Here is a 22,083-nt window from a genome sequence, read left to right on the forward strand (position 1 = left end):
TTCAAAAATCTTCAAAAGGGTTTGTGTAGCGGCTAAGTCAAGTCTCATTAGTAGACGGATAGGCAATTCTGATAACAAAATTAAAACTGTATGGAAGATTATCAACTCTGAAACTGGAAATACTAAACAAAGAGATACTCTCTCATTAAAAATCAATAATAAAATCATTGCCAATAACATAGAAGTAGCTAACGCTTTCGAAGACTTGTTTTCAAACATCCCGATAGAGGTAACGAAATCACTCCCCTCGTGTCCCTTGAAAGCGGAGTGGCTACTTAAAAAGTCCATAGATAGAATTATTCCAAATTTTAGTTTTATTCATGTATCACCTTCTATTGTTAAAAAAACATTTAATAAAATTAAAGTTAAGACCAAAGAAGATTTATGGGGAATATCCGTCAAAGTAATAGAATCCATAATTGACACCATTGCCCCAATTCTTGCAAAAATTTTCAACGACTGTGTGGATTGTGGCACTTTTCCTGATTTAATGAAACACAGTAAAGTTATTCCTATTTCTAAATCTGGTTGCAAGAATGACCCATCTAATTATAGACCAGTTTCGGTGCTTCCAGCTGTTAGTAAAATATTTAAGAGAATGTAGTGGTTTCTTAGGTTTACGCGAATGTTAGACATTGAAATGAAACTACTTTTACGGATTTTATCGCGGTTTAATTTTAGATTTTAGTTCCCGACGTTTCGAAACCTTTGCAGGTATCATGGTCACGGGCAGACTGAGATGGCGTTCGTCTTGACAGAAGATGTTGCTCGTTCTACCTTCATACTTTAATTAATTATTTGTGGTCCGACCTACGCAGTATGAGCTCACTGTGTCTTGATGTCTTGCTCGCTGCTCTTGGGTTTGGCCTTGAGTTTATTTATTTTTGGATCCCAAGTAGGTGATATCTTCCAGCCATCTTCTCTATTGAAATTAGGGTGTTTTTTAATCTCAATAGCCTCGCGAAACATCCTAGGTTGGTCAAATCTAATATAATGGCTGGAACCTTCAGCGGTGTTTCACGTCAGCTATGTGTTCTTTAACGCGGGTCCCTATGCTTCGTTTGGTTTGACCGATGTAAGAGAGGCCGCAGTCACAATCTAGTTTGTATACTCCTGCATCTTGTAGAGGTATGTGACACTTGACGGATGGTAAGGACTGGCTAATCTTCTTGGGCGGCTTGAAGTATGTTTTAATTGAAGCTCGCTTCAGGATGTAACCAATCTTGTCAGTGACTCCTCTGACATATGGCAGTACAGCAGGCAAACGATCAACAGTGGCTGGCTTCACTCGGTTTCTGTGACGGGGCCGTGGAACTTGGAGCTTGTTGTCTCGCAGTACTTGCTTGACGTGTTGAAGCTCAGCGGCAAGGTGTCTGTCATCACAGAGTCCGTGTGCTCTCTGAAACAAAGATTTTCCCACGGTAGCTAACTGTTTAGGGTGGTGGTGAGATTTACCGTTTAAGTACCTATCTGTATGGGTCTTCTTTCGATACACGGTGTGACTTATGGTCTGATCAGGATTTCTTTTAACTAATATGTCTAAGAAGGCAAGAGATTTATTATCCTCCAACTCCATAGTGAATTGAATTTTGTTATTGATGGAGTTGAGATGTTTTAAAAATGCATTTACTTGACTAGATGGTAAGACTGTGAAAGTATCATCTACGTACCGTTTGTAAAACCTGGGAGTGAAAGGAGCTGTTTTTAAGGCTGTAGAAGTCTTCCATGAATATATCGGCGACTACAGGGGATACAGGCGAGCCCATCGCTACACCATCTACTTGTACATAGAATTTATTGTTCCACAGTAGGTAGCCAGATGTGAGGCAGTGCTCGAGAAGTTCTGCATATTCTAGAGGTAGGTTGTTCTCTGCTAGCTTCTTGGAAACAATTTCAATACAATCCTTAACTGGTAGGCATGTAAACAAGAACTGTACGTCGAAACTAACCATTACTTCATTGTCATGAAGATGTAGATGTTTAATCTCATTGACAAAGTGGTATGAATCCTTCACAAACGCTGTAGTGTTGCCTCTGAGTGGTGAGAGTGTTTTCGCGACGTGCTGAGCCAATCTGTAGGTTGGTGTGTCGATTTGGCTTACAATAGGACGTAGCGGGGCGTTTGGTTTGTGTATCTTTGGCAACCCATACAGTTTAGGTGGTTTTGCGCATGTAGGTATTAAGTAGGTAACATCTAGACTTAATGCTTCGGAGTGTTTCTTAACCAAGGCGGTGGTAGTTGTTAACACCTTTTTGGTAGGATCAGTTTTCACTGGTTTATATGTACTTGCGTCCGACAATAGATCTTCTATTTTAGCATTGTAGTCCGATGTATCCATGACGACCGTAGCGTTTCCCTTATCTGCACGGAGTATAGTTACATCTTGTCTGTTTTTGAGGTTCTTTAAAGCGAGATGTTCGGCTTTAGGGAGGTTTGGTTTGGGCACTACACTTCGACGTAGAACAGATGATATATCTTGGCGTATCGCCTCCAAATCTTCCTTCCTCACGTTATTGTTGAACAGGCAAGTCTCAACATTGCAAATAATGTCCTCGTACGGTATTCTACGCGGTGTTACAGCGAAATTTAAACCTTTTTGTAGTACTTGCACGGTCGGTGGATCTAACGTTTGTTTTGACAGATTTATAACTGCGCGTGATTGGTTGACGTTTGGCGGGCGCGTTCCGTTTTCGTTTATTGTTTTGTTTGACGCGTTCGATTTTGAATTTAATTTTTTATATTTATTAATTAAGTTTTGTTTGCTTTCGAGATATTTGGTGTTTTCGCGCTTGTTTAGTTTTTCGAAGCATGTATTAAAATCGAAAGTTGATAAAACTGTTCTCAAATCATTAGTCACGATCTCAAAGGTTTTGTTAAAATTTTGTAGGTCGGAACGAGTTTCATGAATTTTTAGGACGAGTAACTTTTTGCTTGCCTGATGGAGGATCTTGGCGCTCCCTCGTATGTGGGAGGGAGCGCGTATATGAGATCGTGACTGTAACACCGCGTAGAATACCGTACGAGGACATTATTTGCAATGTTGAGACTTGCCTGTTCAACAATAACGTGAGGAAGGAAGATTTGGAGGCGATACGCCAAGATATATCATCTGTTCTACGTCGAAGTGTAGTGCCCAAACCAAACCTCCCTAAAGCCGAACATCTCGCTTTAAAGAACCTCAAAAACAGACAAGATGTAACTATACTCCGTGCAGATAAGGGAAACGCTACGGTCGTCATGGATACATCGGACTACAATGCTAAAATAGAAGATCTATTGTCGGACGCAAGTACATATAAACCAGTGAAAACTGATCCTACCAAAAAGGTGTTAACAACTACCACCGCCTTGGTTAAGAAACACTCCGAAGCATTAAGTCTAGATGTTACCTACTTAATACCTACATGCGCAAAACCACCTAAACTGTATGGGTTGCCAAAGATACACAAACCAAACGCCCCGCTACGTCCTATTGTAAGCCAAATCGACACACCAACCTACAGATTGGCTCAGCACGTCGCGAAAACACTCTCACCACTCAGAGGCAACACTACAGCGTTTGTGAAGGATTCATACCACTTTGTCAATGAGATTAAACATCTACATCTTCATGACAATGAAGTAATGGTTAGTTTCGACGTACAGTTCTTGTTTACATGCCTACCAGTTAAGGATTGTATTGAAATTGTTTCCAAGAAGCTAGCAGAGAACAACCTACCTCTAGAATATGCAGAACTTCTCGAGCACTGCCTCACATCTGGCTACCTACTGTGGAACAATAAATTCTATGTACAAGTAGATGGTGTAGCGATGGGCTCGCCTGTATCCCCTGTAGTCGCCGATATATTCATGGAAGACTTCTACAGCCTTAAAAACAGCTCCTTTCACTCCCAGGTTTTACAAACGGTACGTAGATGATACTTTCACAGTCTTACCATCTAGTCAAGTAAATGCATTTTTAAAACATCTCAACTCCATCAATAACAAAATTCAATTCACTATGGAGTTGGAGGATAATAAATCTCTTGCCTTCTTAGACATATTAGTTAAAAGAAATCCTGATCAGACCATAAGTCACACCGTGTATCGAAAGAAGACCCATACAGATAGGTACTTAAACGGTAAATCTCACCACCACCCTAAACAGTTAGCTACCGTGGGAAAATCTTTGTTTCAGAGAGCACACGGACTCTGTGATGACAGACACCTTGCCGCTGAGCTTCAACACGTCAAGCAAGTACTGCGAGACAACAAGCTCCAAGTTCCACGGCCCCGTCACAGAAACCGAGTGAAGCCAGCCACTGTTGATCGTTTGCCTGCTGTACTGCCATATGTCAGAGGAGTCACTGACAAGATTGGTTACATCCTGAAGCGAGCTTCAATTAAAACATACTTCAAGCCGCCCAAGAAGATTAGCCAGTCCTTACCATCCGTCAAGTGTCACATACCTCTACAAGATGCAGGAGTATACAAACTAGATTGTGACTGCGGCCTCTCTTACATCGGTCAAACCAAACGAAGCATAGGGACCCGCGTTAAAGAACACATAGCTGACGTGAAACACCGCTGAAGGTTCCAGCCATTATATTAGATTTGACCAACCACAGATCCTCGCTAAAGAATCCAAATTCCTACCTAGGATGTTTCGCGAGGCTATTGAGATTAAAAAACACCCTAATTTCAATAGAGAAGATGGCTGGAAGATATCACCTACTTGGGATCCAAAAATAAATAAACTCGAGGCCAAACCCAAGAGCAGCGCTGCAAGACATCAAGACACAGTGAGCTCATACTGCGTAGGTCGGACCACAAATAATTAATTAAAATATGAAGGTAGAACGAGCAACATCTTCTGTCAAGACGAACGCCATCTCAGTCTGCCCGTGACCATGATACCTGCAAAGGTTTCGAAACGTCGGGAACTAAAATCTAAAATTAAACCGCGATAAAATCCGTAAAAGTAGTTTCATTTCAATTTAAGAGAATGAAAATCTTCCATGAGCGTCAATTTGGTTTCACCAAGGGAAAGTCGACGACCGACGCCGGGGCCAAGTTAGTGTCTAATATTTTAGGAGCTTGGGAGGGGTCACAGGACGCCATAGGAATTTTCTGTGACCTCTCCAAGGCTTTTGACTGCGTTGATCATAATACTGTAATCCTTAAATTAAAGTACTATGGATTACGAGGACAATCCTTACAACTGGTATTGTCATATTTATCATCTAGGCAACAAAAAGTAGGCGTAAACGGCGCAACGTCTTCCGGGTTCTTAGTTAGAGTGGGCGTGCCCCAAGGTTCGATCTTAGGCTCATTTCTTTTTTTAGCGTACATAAATGACCTCCCTTTCATGATGGCCAACTCGACTGACATGATTCTGTTCGCGGATGATACCTCTCTCAGCTTAAAATTGACAGAAAATCTCTAAACGTTAGTAATTTGAATAATAGCCTTAACGTATTATCGGATTGGTTTGCAACGAATAACCTACTTCTGAACGCGGCAAAAACAAAATGCCTTAAATTCACACTCCAAAAGGCTCGGTCTCAGTCGGATTTAAATGTAATGCTCAATACTCAATCATTTATTGCATTCCACAATGTGTTTCTTAGGTGGTAAATTATAAAATATGAGATCATCATGGACCCTGTCGGGCACAGCAAAGTAGAAGTAAAAGTAAAAATAGGAGAGAGGAAGAGAGGTTTATTCAGTCTTATTTAATAATTATTATTCTAATCATTTTATTATTTCTCATTTAAATATTCGTTTACGTTATAATAACATTTATTTAGCAAGAATTGTTTTAGATTAATTATAAAGAGGTTTAATTTCATTTCATTCTTTATTACTTCTGGAAGTTTGTTGTATATTTTTATCGACATTACGTGTGTGCTTGTTGAATGTATTTTTAATCTAGAATCTGGTAAATTTAATCTATTTTTATGGCGTAGTGTGTACTTTTGTTGTTTATTTTCCCTTGTGGTAAAGAAGTTTTTATTTTTGCGGACGAATTTACATATTTCCAAAATATAGATACATGGCAGAGTTAAAATTTTGTGTTTTTTAAAGTGGGGTTTGCAGCTATCAGTGTCGTCAATATTTACTATGATTCTAATGAGTTTTTTTTGGAGAGTAAAGAGTGTAGGTACATCGGTGCTATTTCCCCAAAATATAACACCATAACTAAGCCAAGCATAAGCGTACGCATAGTAGGTTGTGAGAGCCGTTTGGAGGTTGGTGGTTTTTTTTATTTCACGTAGTGCATATGCGAATTTTGAAATTTTTGCTCTGATTTTCTTAATATGCGATTTCCAATTAATATTTCTATCTATGGATAAACCTAGTAGGGTAAATTCTGAGACTACTTCTATTTTTTGCCCACTATATAATAAGTTTACATCTAATGGGGCTTTTTGCTGAGGGTGGAAGGTTATTATTTTAGTTTTAGAAAAGTTAATATCTAGGTTGTGGTCATTCATCCAAGTGACTGTTTTTTTGAGCGTTTCGGTTAATGCTTCAGTTAGGTTGTTGTTATTTTCGCATGAAGTAAGGAGTGAGATATCGTCTGCGAATAAGACACACGGTCCTTGTATATTTTTAGGAAGGTCATTTATGTAAAGGAGAAATAGAAGACATCCTATCACACTCCCTTGAGGTATTGAGGCGTTAATAATTTTCCTGTTTGAGCGAATCTTTTGTATTTCTTTAGTTTTATGGTTAAAAAATTCTATTTCTACTAGATGCTCTCTGTCCTTTAGGTATGAGGTAAACCACTCGTAGGCTTTACCACGGATTCCTATGCCTTGTAGTTTTTTTAATAGTATTGTGTATTGTACTTTATCGTAGGCTTTGGTCATGTCTAGAAGTAGACCAACAGCATATTTCTTTTTATTTATTATATTAAGGGCTTCTTGTATATATTTGTAGATTGCAAGGGTTGTTGATCGGTCTTTACGGAACCCATTTTGACAGTCATCAAATATTTGGTACTTTTCACAGAATTTATAAACGCGGTCACACATTGCCTTTTCGAAAATTTTTGAAGCAGTGGGTAGAAGAGCTATTGGGCGATAATTACTCGGATCGGTTTTAGTACTTTTTTTGTGGATCGGTTTTATTAGGGCCGTTTTTAAATAATCTGGGAAGACACCCTCTTCAAACGACTGGTTGATTAGCAAGTAAAACGGTAAAGTTAGTTCTTTTGCGCAATGTTTTAATAAGTTAGGCGGTAATTCATCAATCCCGTGGCTGTTTTTATTTTTAAAATTTTTAATTAGTATATTTACTTCTCCGGGTTCGACTGGGCTGAGAAACATAGTATTTTCAGTTGGGTGTAAGACAGAAGCGCCCTGCGGCTTATTCCCTGATGTTCGAGAGCAACTTTCTCCAATGGACGCAAAGAACTCGTTAAAGGTATTTGCTACCTGCTTAGGGTCGGAGGTTGTTGTTTTATTTATTTCTAATGTTATGTTCGTTTTTTCTTTTTTAATTTTTTTATTTGTTCGCTCATTTATAATATTCCACATCGTTTTAATTTTATTGTCAGATTTTTTTAGTTTATTTATGTAGTGTAGTTTTTTGGATGACGTGACTAGTTTCTTTAATATTTTTTCGTAGTTTTTGTAGTTTTGTTTCAGAATTGGATTTTTAGTTTTTAGTGTAAATATTTTTAATAATCTTTTATTTGTACATGAAATTTTTATTCCTTTGGTAAGCCAGTATTTTTTATAATTAGTTTTCAGTTTTATTTTTTGTATAGGTATACATTTATTAAGTATTTTTATAAGGGTGTTGTTAAATGCTTCATAGTTTTTGTTTACTTCTATATTTGGTTTTCCAATTTATATCCTCTAAATTAGATTTGAATTGTTGTATATTTTTGTTATTATATAGCCTTTTTTTAGCATACCAAACCGTTTTTTTAGTTTGCTAATGCTAGATGGCAACAAACTCGATTTTATTAAAGAAACGGTCTTTCTTGGAATAACATTGGACGATAAGTTACAGTGGGGTGCTCACATCTCAGCACTGTCTCGTAGACTAAGTTCGGCTGCTTTTGCGGTCCGAAGAATAAGACAGCTTACTGATGTTCCCACTGCTAAGTTAGTTTATCACGCCTATTGCCACAGTATTATGTCATACGGAATTTTACTGTGGGGAGCAGCTGCCGATGTTGAATCCGTTTTCATATTACAGAAACGTGCGATTAGAGCAGTCCACTGCATGGGTCCGCGCGAGTCATTAAGATAAACTTTTAAAGAAATTAATATTTTAACGCTGCCGTCGGTTTATATTATGGAGAATCTCATGTTCGTTCGGAAAAAACTTGCATACTTTTAGTGTAAATAGTGATTTCCATAACATAAATATGGAAATAGATTTAGGTTATCCAAAACAAACGCCAAATCTTTCCTAGGGAATTCTATTCGATTTTATAATAAATTGCCAGATACTATAACCAGTTTACCATTAAACAAGTTTAAAAATACCGTTAAATCTATGCTGGTAAAGAAAGCGTACTATAAAATTAGTGATTATATAAATGATAAGCGCGCGTGGACTTAGTATTATCTCTGTACATGTGGTTTCCCTGGCGGTCTACTAGATCATTATCTTATTTTCCTTGTTATCTACTATTAGTTTAGCCTCAGCTCTATTCATAGAAGCTATGACATGCCTTGACATTCCTGTTAAGGATTTGATTAGGACTACAAAAATAAAATAAAAAAACAAAAATTGTTTATTCTTTAACATAACCTTTTACATTCAGTCTTACATTGAGACCTCCTTTTAAGTAAGCATATACCTGTGTTAGGAGGCCCCGCTTGAAGAGCTAACACTAACCTAACTATAAGGAAACTTGGTAAAAGTTGTGTACAAAGAATAATATTTGTAAATACAATCAAAAATTAAAAGTAAGCTTAGATGTAGGATTACATTAAATGAAAACAAAAACTTAAAAATAACTTCTGGAGATAAACAAAAACACAATAAAACTTCTAAAATATACGAAACACAGTAAAACTTAAAAACGAGAGTAATCATCAATTTTTTTTTGTAGTTTTAGTAAAGTGTGTTCGTATGTGTACTGTGTATGCATGTTTTAGGTGTATGTGTACGTGTGTGTGTAGTGTGTTTGGTGTGTGTGGTGAATGTGTATGTGGGTATGTATGTTAGTCGCTTTTACTCATTTTAATGGAAAAATAGTTCTATATCCTCATACGACTTTGGTTTTAGCCATTGAACAATATCCTTTTTGCAATCCCTTATAGAAAGAGGATAGATATTTATTAACTTATTTAATTTAATATACAGGGCTGTCGATTTTGAGAGAAATTGTCTTTTTGTATATGTTGTTTTAACGAATACTACTGGTGCTATGACGTTTTTACTTCTTTTATTTTGAACTGTAGGGTCATACGGGAGGGTTTTGTGCAGTTTTAAAATAGCATATAGAATATACAGCTTTCTGACTGTTAGCAAATCACTAATAGAGTACAAATCGTCAGTAGGGAACCGATATGGTTTGCAGTACATAACCTTAATTAAAGATCTCTGTGCTCTCTCTAGCTCAAGAAACTTTGTCTTTGTTGCACCGCCCCACACTGGTATGAAATAAATTATTATTGATTGAGCAAGAGAAACATAAATTTGGTTTAGGAGCTTTTTATTCATTACTAGCTTGTGCCCGCGACTTCGTCCGCGTGGAATAGTGACTTCCGGCAGAAAAGTATAGATAGCTGTGTCCGCGACTCCGTCAGCGTGTAACTCCTTGTGTATTAAGTTAATGTATTGGTAATATTTATTATTATTATTTATATTGGTAATATTGTTTAGATCACGTTCACATAAGGCTTAACCCTTTATAAGACACAGAACTTAAAAATATTTATAGCTTTTAAACTTTATAATAATGTGTTAAGGTTCAAATTCTGGTGGCAATATAAGTACCACTGCCTTATAAAGGTAAGGTAAAGGTACCTATAAAACGAAAATACTTTAGTGCAAAGCTTCCGGGTAAACTATATTGAAAGTTGACCCGTCCGGCACGTGAACATAAAGACTTTTAGAACTGCTAACACGGGAAAGAGCAACATACAACTGACCATGTGAGAAACAACTGACACTGAGATCTACTCCAGCAACACGAAAAGTCTGCCCTTGAGCCTTGTTAATTGTCATTGCATAACACACCGATACTGGGAATTGCGTCCTTTTAAATTGGAATGGAAAATTATTTGGTATTAAGGGTATTCTGGGAATAAAGACGGTTTCTCCTGCACCGCAACCTGTTAAAATTTGAGCCTCGATTATATTTTGTTGCAACTGGGTTACTTTTAGTCGAGTTCCATTGCAAAGTTGTGGTGGTTTTAAATTTCGGAGCATAATAATCGGTATCCCAATTTTTAAACAAATTTCATGAGAGGGAAGTCCGGGCATATTTAAAGAATTTAAAAATTCTATCGGGTAATTAGTGGCTTCTTGTTCATCGACCATTCTATTTATTGATCTATAAACTTTGCTTTCCCCCTGTATATTCGACAGTATTTTGTTATTGATCTCAGATGCCTGGTCATTGCGAGGAGTTAAAATAGATCTTTCGCATAGCCAAGAATTGTCCCTATTTAATATATTTGTTACGTCACCGTAAACCGACGATATAAGATGTGGTTGAGATTGCACCATACAACATAATTCAGGCGTCAGTATAAGTTTTCCTTGGTGTAGTTGTGGATAGGTACCTTCACCAATCTTTAACAATGTGTCAGAAAATTGACTATCATCCGGGTTATCTCCAGTTCTCACTCGCATATTTATAGTCAAATGCACCGATTGTATATCTCGCCATAAATAAGAGCTTTTCAGGCAAGCCCTAACCTCATCAGCTCGGGTTCCCCGTGGTATTACCGGTAAGGTTTGTCGGAAATCACCACAAAATAAAACCGTGATACCGCCCATTGGTCGATCATTTTGTCTTATATCCCTTAAAGTTCTGTCTACCGCTTCTACTCCTTTTCGATGGGCCATCGTACATTCATCCCATATGATTAAACTACACTCGCGTAATACCTTAGCTTTGTCGCTATTTCTTGAAATACTACAGGTTGGATTTTCCGTGCGATCTAAATCAATTGGTATTTTAAACATACTGTGAGCAGTTTTACCTCCTGGTAGCAATGTTGCAGCTATCCCTGATGAAGCTACGGCAAGCGCAATTTTACGCTGATTTCGAACATAAGCCAATATTAATTTAGTCAAAAAGGTTTTTCCAGTTCCTCCAGGTGCATCTAAAAACCATATTGTTCCCAAATTATTTTGAACACTATTGCACACGCGGTCATAAACTGAACGTTGTTCTGCAGTCATCATTGGGACACCGTTTTCTAATGTTGTCAGCAGTTCCGTTAAATTGTAACCAATCTCTGCGGAATATTCCCTATTAGTTACCTCTCCGACTGAGGTTGGTGTTGGCAAACCATATTCACAGAGTGATTTACCGCCTACTGCTGTTAAGTCATCCTGAAGAGCTAATAAGCACTGATTTATGGCAAGATCACGGAAATTATCATTAGTTGTGCCTTCATCATTGTTAGGTATATTTCTAAGAAAGTCTTCTGAAAATTTTTCTTTATTGTTTTCCCATAATGTTACAGCATCTGACAAATTACAAAATGTGAGTAATGTTACAAATAAATGGCGTAACCGTCGTGGATTATCACTAACACAGGATTCTGCTAAAGCGTCATCCCAATGCTGATCATTTTCAAGCAAATGACGCGCTTGGCAAGCTGCTTGATAAGTGGGATAAACAACATCGTCTACTTTTCTCAAATCTATAAATGAGGTTGGTCCTCGCACGGTATGTAATAATAATCGCAAATAGAAACACTCAGCGTTGTTAGGATGAACGGTGTACACTCTACCAAGAACATGTTCTTTAAAAATACCTGACTCGCCATCTACAGGCCTGCCACGGCGTCTTCGATTAAAGACACCCCGTTGCTTATCGTAGGTATAACACGATGGAACTTCCTCATACAAAAGAGATTTTGCAAAATCATCAGTTTGGCAAAGTCGAAAGAATGCTAATAAACTTGTTTGTCTAGGGTTCTCTAACCGTTCTGTGACATTTTCGGCGTTGAAATATATACGTTGGCCGCCTTCAAGATGAACATCTAGATGAGTCACAGGTGGATATCTTTCGTGAATGTTGAAACTTAAGATCCGCCACACAGCTTCTGAAGAACTTATATATCTGCCTGACTGAAATCTTGTAACTTCATCATGTTCATTTCTCAAAGCAAATGTAGCTTGGTCACTGCCCTTATTAATATACTTACAAATATATTTTATTGACTCTACACTATTACACATTTCAACATTTATGTGAGCTTGAAATGCTCTGGACAACACAGGAGAATACGGAACGACCCACCTATTATCTAAAGTAACTTGTTGTCCAGACACTCGCTTTTCAACAGTAAAACCATCATTATCTCTTGAACGGCGACGATATAATGGGTATCCATCATGTCCTGTTACAGTGCCATCCACTAAGGCTTTTGGATATCTTTTAGTGCAACGACCGTCTTGCATGCAAGGAGAATTCCCGTTAAACGAACCACATGGACCATGTATCATATGAGTTTTAACAATGTCGTATAACACGGGATCTGCAATCGGACTTGGAATTTCAGCACTGATTAAACTGTCTACATCATTAGGTCGAACCTTATCTTTTAACCAAAGCAGGATATGTGCGTGAGGTAAGCCGCGTTTTTGCCATTCAATACTATACATATAACACAATACTTCTCCAAAAATTTTATCTTTGGTAAGTAGATCTATCATTGATTTTAATTTTAAATGAAAAACTCTTGCTATGATATCATGGCGGTCATGCGGTGCTTGACCCTCAAGAAGCTCCCGAGTAATTTCATCCCACTTAGGATTGGTAGTTACAGTAATAAATAAGTCGGGACGTCCATATTTTCTTACGTAACAAAAAGCATCTTGAGTACGTTCGTGCATGTATCGTGGACCACCAGTAAAAGAAGAGGGCAAAATAACTAAACGACCCATATTCACCGTATCGTTATCTTGCTGCATGGCGTCGCGAAGGTGCACGTATTCTTCAACGCGCAGCTGCCTTTGATTAGATCGTATATAAACTAATCTTTCGGTTTCAATTTTTGCGTACATGTCTACAATAAACTGATTGAATAAGCCACGAAAACGTTGAAAGTATACAAACCTATTCCGTCTTACTTGCAAGTGGTAGCAGTAAAATTGAAGGCATGAAATCTTTTTATTATAATTAGGTGCGCCTGTACGCGGATCAGTTTGGTATAAAGCAAAATTATAACCATCTTCCCCTCGACAGTATATCAAAGGATATTGCAAACTGTCGTAAGCCCTGTGGGTTTCATAAATACGTTGCAAACGATTATCTCTGGAACGGATAACGATATCACGCCTATCGGCATTTATAACAATTTTATAATTGTTATCATCATCTCGAGGAAGAGCTTCTAATGCCGATTTAAAACTGCATACATACGAATTAACCTGATGCAACATGTTCTGAAGTTGTGATATGAGTTCAGTATTTAAATTCGGGAAATATTGATATCTTATATTCGACTGTTTGTTGTAGTCGGATACAAAATATATTTGAAGAAACTTAGGTTGGTTTTCAGGCAAAAGGGATCCTATCAAATGGTAAACCTGACCTTGTATCTTAAAAGTAGGCATGAAATGACCTTCTGAGATTTGTTGAGCGCCAAAGGATGTCATTTGAAATGCACTATTATAAGTGCGAATATTATCTAAAAACTGTTTAGATTGTATATGTTCCCCTAAAAGTAGTGATTTCAAAGGTTCCGGTGGGTCTTCGAATGAAGGCAAATTTATTTTACCTGTAGAACAACAGAAACCAGCTGACTCCTTACTCCACTTTGAAGCATTACAAAAACGACATACCACGTTCATATCGCCTATTACAGAAGATGATCCATAATCAATTGTGAGGTTATAAGCAAACCCACTTTATATTTGTCGGACCAAGCCACCGAATTTCTAGATTGATCTTCTATGTGTACATCTAAGTTATTAAGGCTATGTCGAAATCTGTCTGCAGTAAGACGGGCCTCTCGCTGTTCGTCCGTTTCAAGAGACCGAATATTTTCGATTCTTAATCTTTCATTAGACAAACTTACTGATCGTTCTTGTCTCAAAGAATTATAATATTCGCGTACCGACTCTAGTCGTTGTTCATGCTCATGTGCGTCTTCGAGAGATCGAATAACATTATGGTGCACCCTATCATTTGTCAAACGGTCTTCATATTGAGTTAAAGTTTCAGATTCTCGAGATAAAATATGACGTTCGCGGTCAGCTGTGAGACGCAGTTCCCTCTCAGTGTAGGTTTCTGACTCGCGAGACAATATATGACGTTCGCGGTCAGCTGTGAGACGCAATTCCCTCTCAGTGTAGGTTTCTGACTCGCGAGACAATATATGACGTTCGCGGTCGGCTGTGAGACGCAATTCCCTCTCAGTGTAGGTTTCTGACTCGCGAGACAATATATGACGTTCGCGGTCAGCTGTGAGACGCAATTCCCTCTCAGTGTAGGTTTCTGACTCGCGAGACAATATATGACGTTCGCGGTCAGCTGTGAGACGCAATTCCCTCTCAGTGTAGGTTTCTGACTCGCGAGACAATGTATGCCGTTCGCGGTCAGCAGTGAGACGCAATTCTCGTTGTGACGCAGTTTCAGCATCTCGGGATAACACATGTTGTTCTCGGTCAATGGTAAGCCTCAGCTCTCGTTGAGAAGAGCTTTGAGACGCCCGTGATGTAGCTCGTCTCGCTCTGTCAGCTGCTAATCGCATCTCTCTCTCTGGAGAGCTTTCATTGGCTCGAGAGGTTGAGGCACTAACTCTCATAGAGTTTAACCGATGTGCTCTTTCCTCTGCCGATTCTTGAGAACGCGCATTTCTCATCCTTTTAGCATCTCTCGAATTTCGAGATAAAGATGGTCGTTTTTTAGGTGGCATTGTGTATTTTTAATCGACGGTAACTGAAGCTACCTTACACTTACAATTATATATAGTTATTATGTAATAATTACGAAAATAAACTATTAATATAATAAAACACTACCAATTACGAAAATAAACTATTAATACAATTAAACACTACCAAAATAACTAATATAATAATAACGAAAATAAACTATTAATATAATTAAACACTACCAATTACGAAAATAAACTATTAATTTAATTAAACACTACCAATTACGAAAATAAACTATTAATTTAATTAAACACTACCAAATTACGAAAATAAACTATTAATACAATTAAACACTACCAAAATAAATAATATAAAAATTACGAAAATAAACTATTAATATAATTAAACACTACCAATTACGAAAATAAACTATTAATACAATTAAACACTACCAAAATAACTAATAGGTGTACCTACTACTAATACTATTAATCTAATACCTATTATATAAACTAACAACAAAATAATTCTAAAAATAAACTATTCAAAGACTAAAAGTCGTGCTGATAAGCACGGTTTGCAAATAACAATTATTGATTGTCAATAAGGTCGAACAGTCTGAACGTCTATTCGCATCAACAGCCAAATATTGTATGACGCACGAGCGCGGACCCCCGCCTTTTTATACCTCCCGCCACGACGCGCGTCGAGCGCGGCAACCGATACACAAAAATAATCCTTATAGCATGACTCTGTATTCACGCGCGATTTCTTATTATTTCATGTATAACTTTGGTGTTTCTACACCGATTAACATGATTCTTTTTTTATTGAATAGGTAATAATGTTAACTTTTTTAATTGGGGATGAGTGATAGTGTTGTAAACGTTAGAGTAGACAAATACAATCAGAAATCTCCGAATTGCTAAGCTATCGGGAGTTTCACGTGTTATTGTGAGTCAACCATAAAAGTTAGACATATGCTGTCGAGGAATATTTTTTATATAATTTTAGGGAGAACATTTCCGTCATACATGATTTCTATGTAGCTTTAACCTATAAGCCTGCACACGTGACGGAAGCTTAAAAAATGGAGTAACTTACCCCGTTTTCCCAATATTTCCCTTCACTGCTCTGCTCCTATTGGTCGTAGCGTAATGAAAAGTATACTATAACCTGCCCAAGAGTATGAAGAATAATTGTGCCAAATTTCGTTAAAATCCGTCGAGTAGTTTTTGTTTCTATAACGAATATACAGACAGACAGACAGACAGACAGACAAAAATTTTACTGATTGCATTTTTGGCATCAGTAGCGATCCCTAACCACCCCTTGATAGTTATTTTTTAAATATATTTTATGTACAGAATTGACCTCTCTACAGATTTATTATAAGTATAGATATAGATATAGATGTGTCTTAAATGTTTAAATATCCAGATTAGCTTTCTAGTGCGGGTCATCACCAAATCTATATGACTATGCCAGGAAAGACGCTGGTCAACTATTATACCTAGGTATTTAATATGGGATACTTTTTCAATTTCATTACAGTTTTTATTAGATGTACTGTGACAATAGTGGATTTTAAGACTATATTGACTATGGGGTTGAGTATTGATATTTAGATTATGTAAAATTATCATTAAATTATAATTGTTTTCCTTTTTTTTTTGTGAAATATGCTTTGTATATGTATCAACAGTGTAAACCTCAGCAAAAGTTACTTCATTGTAGCGTTATTTTATTTTTTCTTCTCTGGAGGTCAGTTTTTATAGAAAATCATAATCATTTTGCTATTTGATACTTGTTTTGCTAATTTACGCTGTTTTTGCAGACATTCATTTTAATGTAAAATGCTACTGTAAAATTTTATTTTGAAAAGAGTAACTTATGGAGTTTCTTGCCGGTTCTTCTCCATAAGAATGACACTTTGGAACCGTGCAACTAGAGTCAGTAATATAACGTTTTAAAAGTGCCTGAGATACGGCCTATTTCAAATAAAAACTTTTTGATTTTGATTTTGATTGTATTATTAATCTTCTTTACAGTAAAAAGTTCTGTTGATCAATTAGGAGTATAGCCTTTTTCAAAATTGTGTTTGTATTTGCTGATACGAACATAATCACCAATTTGAAACTTATTTTTACATGGAACAGATATATGTTTATGTGCTTTCAAAATATTTTCTTTTACTACTAACTCATTAGACTTGTTTACATCGATTGGTTTTAATTAAATAGTTCGATGTTTTGTGTTGTTATACGATTCCAGAGTAAGTTCTAGAGGTTCACCCAGCTACTTATAGTTTCCATTAAGGCTAAAATATTTGTATAATTTATTTTTTAAGGTTTTAATTAGTCGTAATTGATGCTTTTTTGCTAGAAAACGATGAGTAATGGTTAATTTTGTAAGTTTTCATAAGCGTTTGAAATGTGATATTATAAAACTCTGTCCCCATATCAGTTTGTAAATTATTAGGCTTTCGATGACTGTTAAGTAATATTCTTTCAAATGCTTGAGAGACATCAAGTTTATTTTTTGATTTTAACGGCTGCGTCCAAGCATATTTTGAGAAGCAATCGATCACTATTAAAATGTAATTGTAGCCTTTGTTATATTTCCTTAGATTTTGCATATCCATCAGATCAGCTTGCCACAGGTCATCAATACTTTTTAAAACAACAGAACGACGAAGGAAATTTCTTCGTGCAGTTTTGTGTATTTCATTTACAATTTTTTAAGCAATTTGTCAACATATGCTTTAGTATAAAACTTATCTTCAAAATGATTTAAAGCCTCAGGTATTGCTTTTAAAGTAGCTTGAACTGTCTTTTGTGCATCTAATGTGAGCTGAGAACGTAATGCGCCAATTAGTTTATTCAATTCGTGTATCGTATTAGCACTTATTCGATCTAAGTAATCCTTGTTCACAGCATCGTCTCCATCTACGGGAGATCGGATTCCCCGAAGCCTTGTTGATTTTAAATCAAAACTACCGCTTCCCGATTTTATTAAAACGTTATCAATAAATTCAAATTCGTCGGGGATAGTGCAAATACGCGTAACTAGCATTGGATAATTCCGCGTATCTGACAAATGTAGCCAAATTAAGATTTCGCGGGCATTGCACGCAGGATCCTGATTAGCTGTCACCTCTTTGACGTACGTTGCGTTTGACCAATGAAAAGCAAAAGTATCGCCCAATAACAATACTGCGCATCTAACGTCGGCAAGCGGCAATTCCGCGTATGTAATCATATGACATCGTGAGTTTTGTTGTGGTTATTTTTTGTTGTTAAAGTCGGTGTTAATTTCAAAATAGTTATTACAACTTCAGGTAAGTGTTAATGCAACGTTTATTAAGTGTTTTCTCAATCAAATATCAGCTTTAAATACCATTAAATTTTATTTTTATAACTTTTTCGTCCTAACCTTGTTAATAACTACACTTTTTTTGTAAATTCAACTGATTATTGTAATGTGAACAGTGTATAGTGTGTGTAAGCTACCAATATTAAATAATTACTTTTAATATTGATAAATACTACCAAATTCTATAAATTATCTAATGATTTTCTTTATTTTTACTCAAGTAGTGCTTATACGCGGTATTGCTGTAAGTTGAAGTGTGATTTACGTGTGTTATTAAATTAAATGTTTTCCTATTATAACTTTTTAAAATAATTGACAATTATGGTTAAACTATCCTGATTTGCCGGACGTTTTCAGTTTATGAGATAGGTATTTATTATTTCGTCATCTTAAACCTAATGGAGCCTTAAGGTCTCCATGAGTAAATAAGTAAGTAAACATTATTATTATGTTCTTTTTAGGATCAAAATGGCGAGTGTTACTAATTCCTGTAGAGAAGACGAAACACTTCATGTTACAACATTAATAGATTTAAAGAGAAGGCGTGAAAAATTATTAGAGATGCAAAAAAATCTTTTACTTAAGCATTCTGGAGCTCAAGAACGTACGAAAAATGTGCCTGAAAATTCACCTAATTTAAATTTTACTGAAGTGGAAAGACATGAAGACCTAACGGAAGAAATTATAGCTTTAGCTAACTGTGACACAACCACTTTCAGTATCTCCAATTCAGTGAATTTGCTGGAATTTGGTTCCGATTCTATTACTACTATGACTTTAACTAACAATTTGGTATCTTCAAATTTGGAGGAGAATGTTCGTACGGATATCAATAACGTACTTGATTTTTCATCAGATGACTCTGTCGCGGACCCAAATTACGTACCGCTTTCTGAAATAACGAATCTTGCACCGTTTGCATCAACATCGACGGACGGTAATAATGATTTGTTTCCTGAACGGGATTTGGAGCCTGAAGTTGCATTCGAATCTAGAGTAAGGAAACGAAAATCAGAAGAAATGTCTTCAAAAAGGTTCAGAAATAAAAAATTGAGAATGCTAGGCCAGGAATACATCGGTTTTAGAAAGACTAGCGATGAAAAATTTTCACAAGACTCTATTAAACTGGCCCGAAAACTTGGAGCGGCTTGTAATTCAAGCAAATGTTTAAAAAGTAATGTCTTTAACTGCGAAAAGTTTACAGAAACCGTAAGATTTGATATATTTAAGGAATTTTGGGAGATGAGCTGGATAGTGAAAAAAATGTTTGTTTCTTCTTTAGTAGATATGAAGCCGACTAAAAGAAAAACCACACAAAGGGCTGATACAAGACGAAGTGTTACAAAGGTCTATTATTTAAAACTTAATAACCAAAAAACCAGAGTTTGTTTAAAAATGTTCTTAGGAACATTGGGCATGAAAGAGTGGACAGTGAGGTACTGGCTGGGAGAAAAACCAAATAAACAAACCATTATAAATCGGAATGAAAATCCTGCGTTGCCTACATTGAAAGTTTTAATACAAACATTTTTGAGAGCCCTACCCAAACTGCCCTCCCACTACTGCCGAAAAGAAAGTACAAAATTATATCTCGAACCCATAATACAGTCAAAGCGTGAACTCTATCGTATTTATGTCAAACAGGCCACTGAGAATGAACAGAAAGTGGCTTCCAGAAAACTTTTTGAAGATGTTTTGAAAGATGAAAACATAGCATTGTTTAAACCAAAAAAAGATGCGTGTGATTTATGCTGTTCGTATAAAGTAGGCAATATTACAGAAGAAGAATATCAACAACATGTATCGCGAAAGGATTTAGCTAGGAAGGAAAAAACTCTCGACAAAGAAGCTGCGAACTGCACGTAATCACTGCCGATTTGCAAGCTGTGAAATTGTGTCCATTTTTGACAGCTTTTATATAGCGGTTCATAACTTTACAATTTATAATTTGGGCACCAATAACGTAAAGTGTTATTGGTTTGATGAGACTACAACAGATTTAAAAGCATCAACGTATGCTTCATTTTTTGTCGATTATTTGAAGAAATTGGTTGAAGAAGACCCTAAAAATGTTATAATATTCACTGATGGGTGTACATCGCAAAATCGAAATGTTGTGGTTTCAAACGCTTTTTTGCGATTGGCGATGGAAAAAAAAGTTTTCATCACACAGAAATTTTTAGAGAAGGGTCATACTCAAATGGAAGTGGATTCAGTTCACTCGGTAATTGAAAGAAAGTTAAAAAGTCGTGAAATATTTTTACCAAGTCAATATTCTTCGGTTACCAAAGAAGCTAGACTGAATCCATTTCCATATGAGGTAGCTACGGTTGACCACACTTTTTTTAAGGATTATAGTATTAAAAGTAACCTCATTTACGATTCAATCCGGCCTGGTAGAGGTACTGGTGCAAAATGTATGGTTGATATCAGAGTTTTAAAGTACAATCCCAATGGCACTATTGAATACAAACTTAACTACAATGACGAATTTCAACTATTACCTCAAAGGCCAAAAAGAATTGAGGCAGTTACTCCTACACAGCTCTTTACTTATAGATTGCCGATTTCAAAATCAAAGTTTGAACATTTGCAACAATTAAAAAGTGTTATGCCCATTGATTGTCACGAATTCTATGACAACTTGCCTTATAAAAATGATTAATTTCTGTTTCATGAAACTAAAACTGTGACTCTGCTAATCTCATGACGTTAATTACTCTCTTTGTTTAATATTGTTTGAAGAAGCTTTTTTTGATTATTATTTTATAAGTTTAAATGTGTAATACTATTCCTATAACGTAACTGAAAAGACTGATTAAAACAAGAGTTAGTTAATTGATATTATCTTAAAAAAATAAATGTCTGTGTTTTCTTCACAGATTTCAGAGAATTTTGGTTTTGATTTTTTTTTTTGAATATATTTTATTCTTCTTAGAGATAAAGCTTCTCTTAAGATAGTTTAAGACATATTTTGTTTTGTTGATTAAATATTATTTTGAATAATTATTACGTATTTGATTTCAATACCGCGGAACTTATTATTTAGGAGCTATTTTTATAAGCTGGTGGTCAAATCAAAACCGCGTAAATGTCGTAGCGATTAAATCATTTACATAAATATGAATCTATTGTAAACGATACATAAAACACATGAATTAATACTCCCTGTGTAAAAATGAGCCTAGTAGCCGTTAATTTAAGAAAGTTATGACGTTATAACCTCCTCCTGTAAAACTAGGTTTAGTGTAGATACGCACCCTTTACCTATGGCATATACGCGGATTTGAACTATCCCTGACGTTAAATCTGATAAACGGAATCTTTTGTGAATAAAATGACCGAACTTGTCTACATTCATCTTTAAGGTGTATTGTTTTGAAAGGTTAACAGTAAAATGAAAATGAATTTATGTATTAATTATATTGCTTTCACGTAATTCTTCTATTATAGATATAATTTCGTTGTTTACTCCAGTGTTATCAGCATCTGGAGACGCAATTAACAATTTTAGCCGATCCACTAATTCATTAGGATCATCCCAATATATAAAATCTACAGTTTTGTTTAGGGTAGTCCTTTCCCTTGAGATTGTAGAAAAAGTGGTTTAATAATTTGTAAATATTTTAGACCCTTATTACTTTTTATCGGTTTACTTGGATCATAATCTCGACGATGTGCATTAGTAT

At 36.1% G+C, this 22,083-nt stretch overlaps 2 pseudogenes; one reads left to right on the forward strand and one right to left on the reverse strand.

Annotated features, from left to right (window-relative positions):
- Window positions 1–820: 820 nt before the first annotated feature.
- Window positions 821–2,198, reverse strand: LOC113506035 (annotated as a pseudogene).
- A 741-nt stretch (window positions 2,199–2,939) lies between these two features.
- On the forward strand, window positions 2,940–4,791 carry LOC113505999 (annotated as a pseudogene).
- The last annotated feature ends 17,292 nt before the right edge of the window (window positions 4,792–22,083 follow it).

Source organism: Trichoplusia ni, chromosome 28, assembly GCF_003590095.1.
Source record: "Trichoplusia ni isolate ovarian cell line Hi5 chromosome 28, tn1, whole genome shotgun sequence".
NCBI lineage: Eukaryota > Metazoa > Arthropoda > Insecta > Lepidoptera > Noctuidae > Trichoplusia > Trichoplusia ni.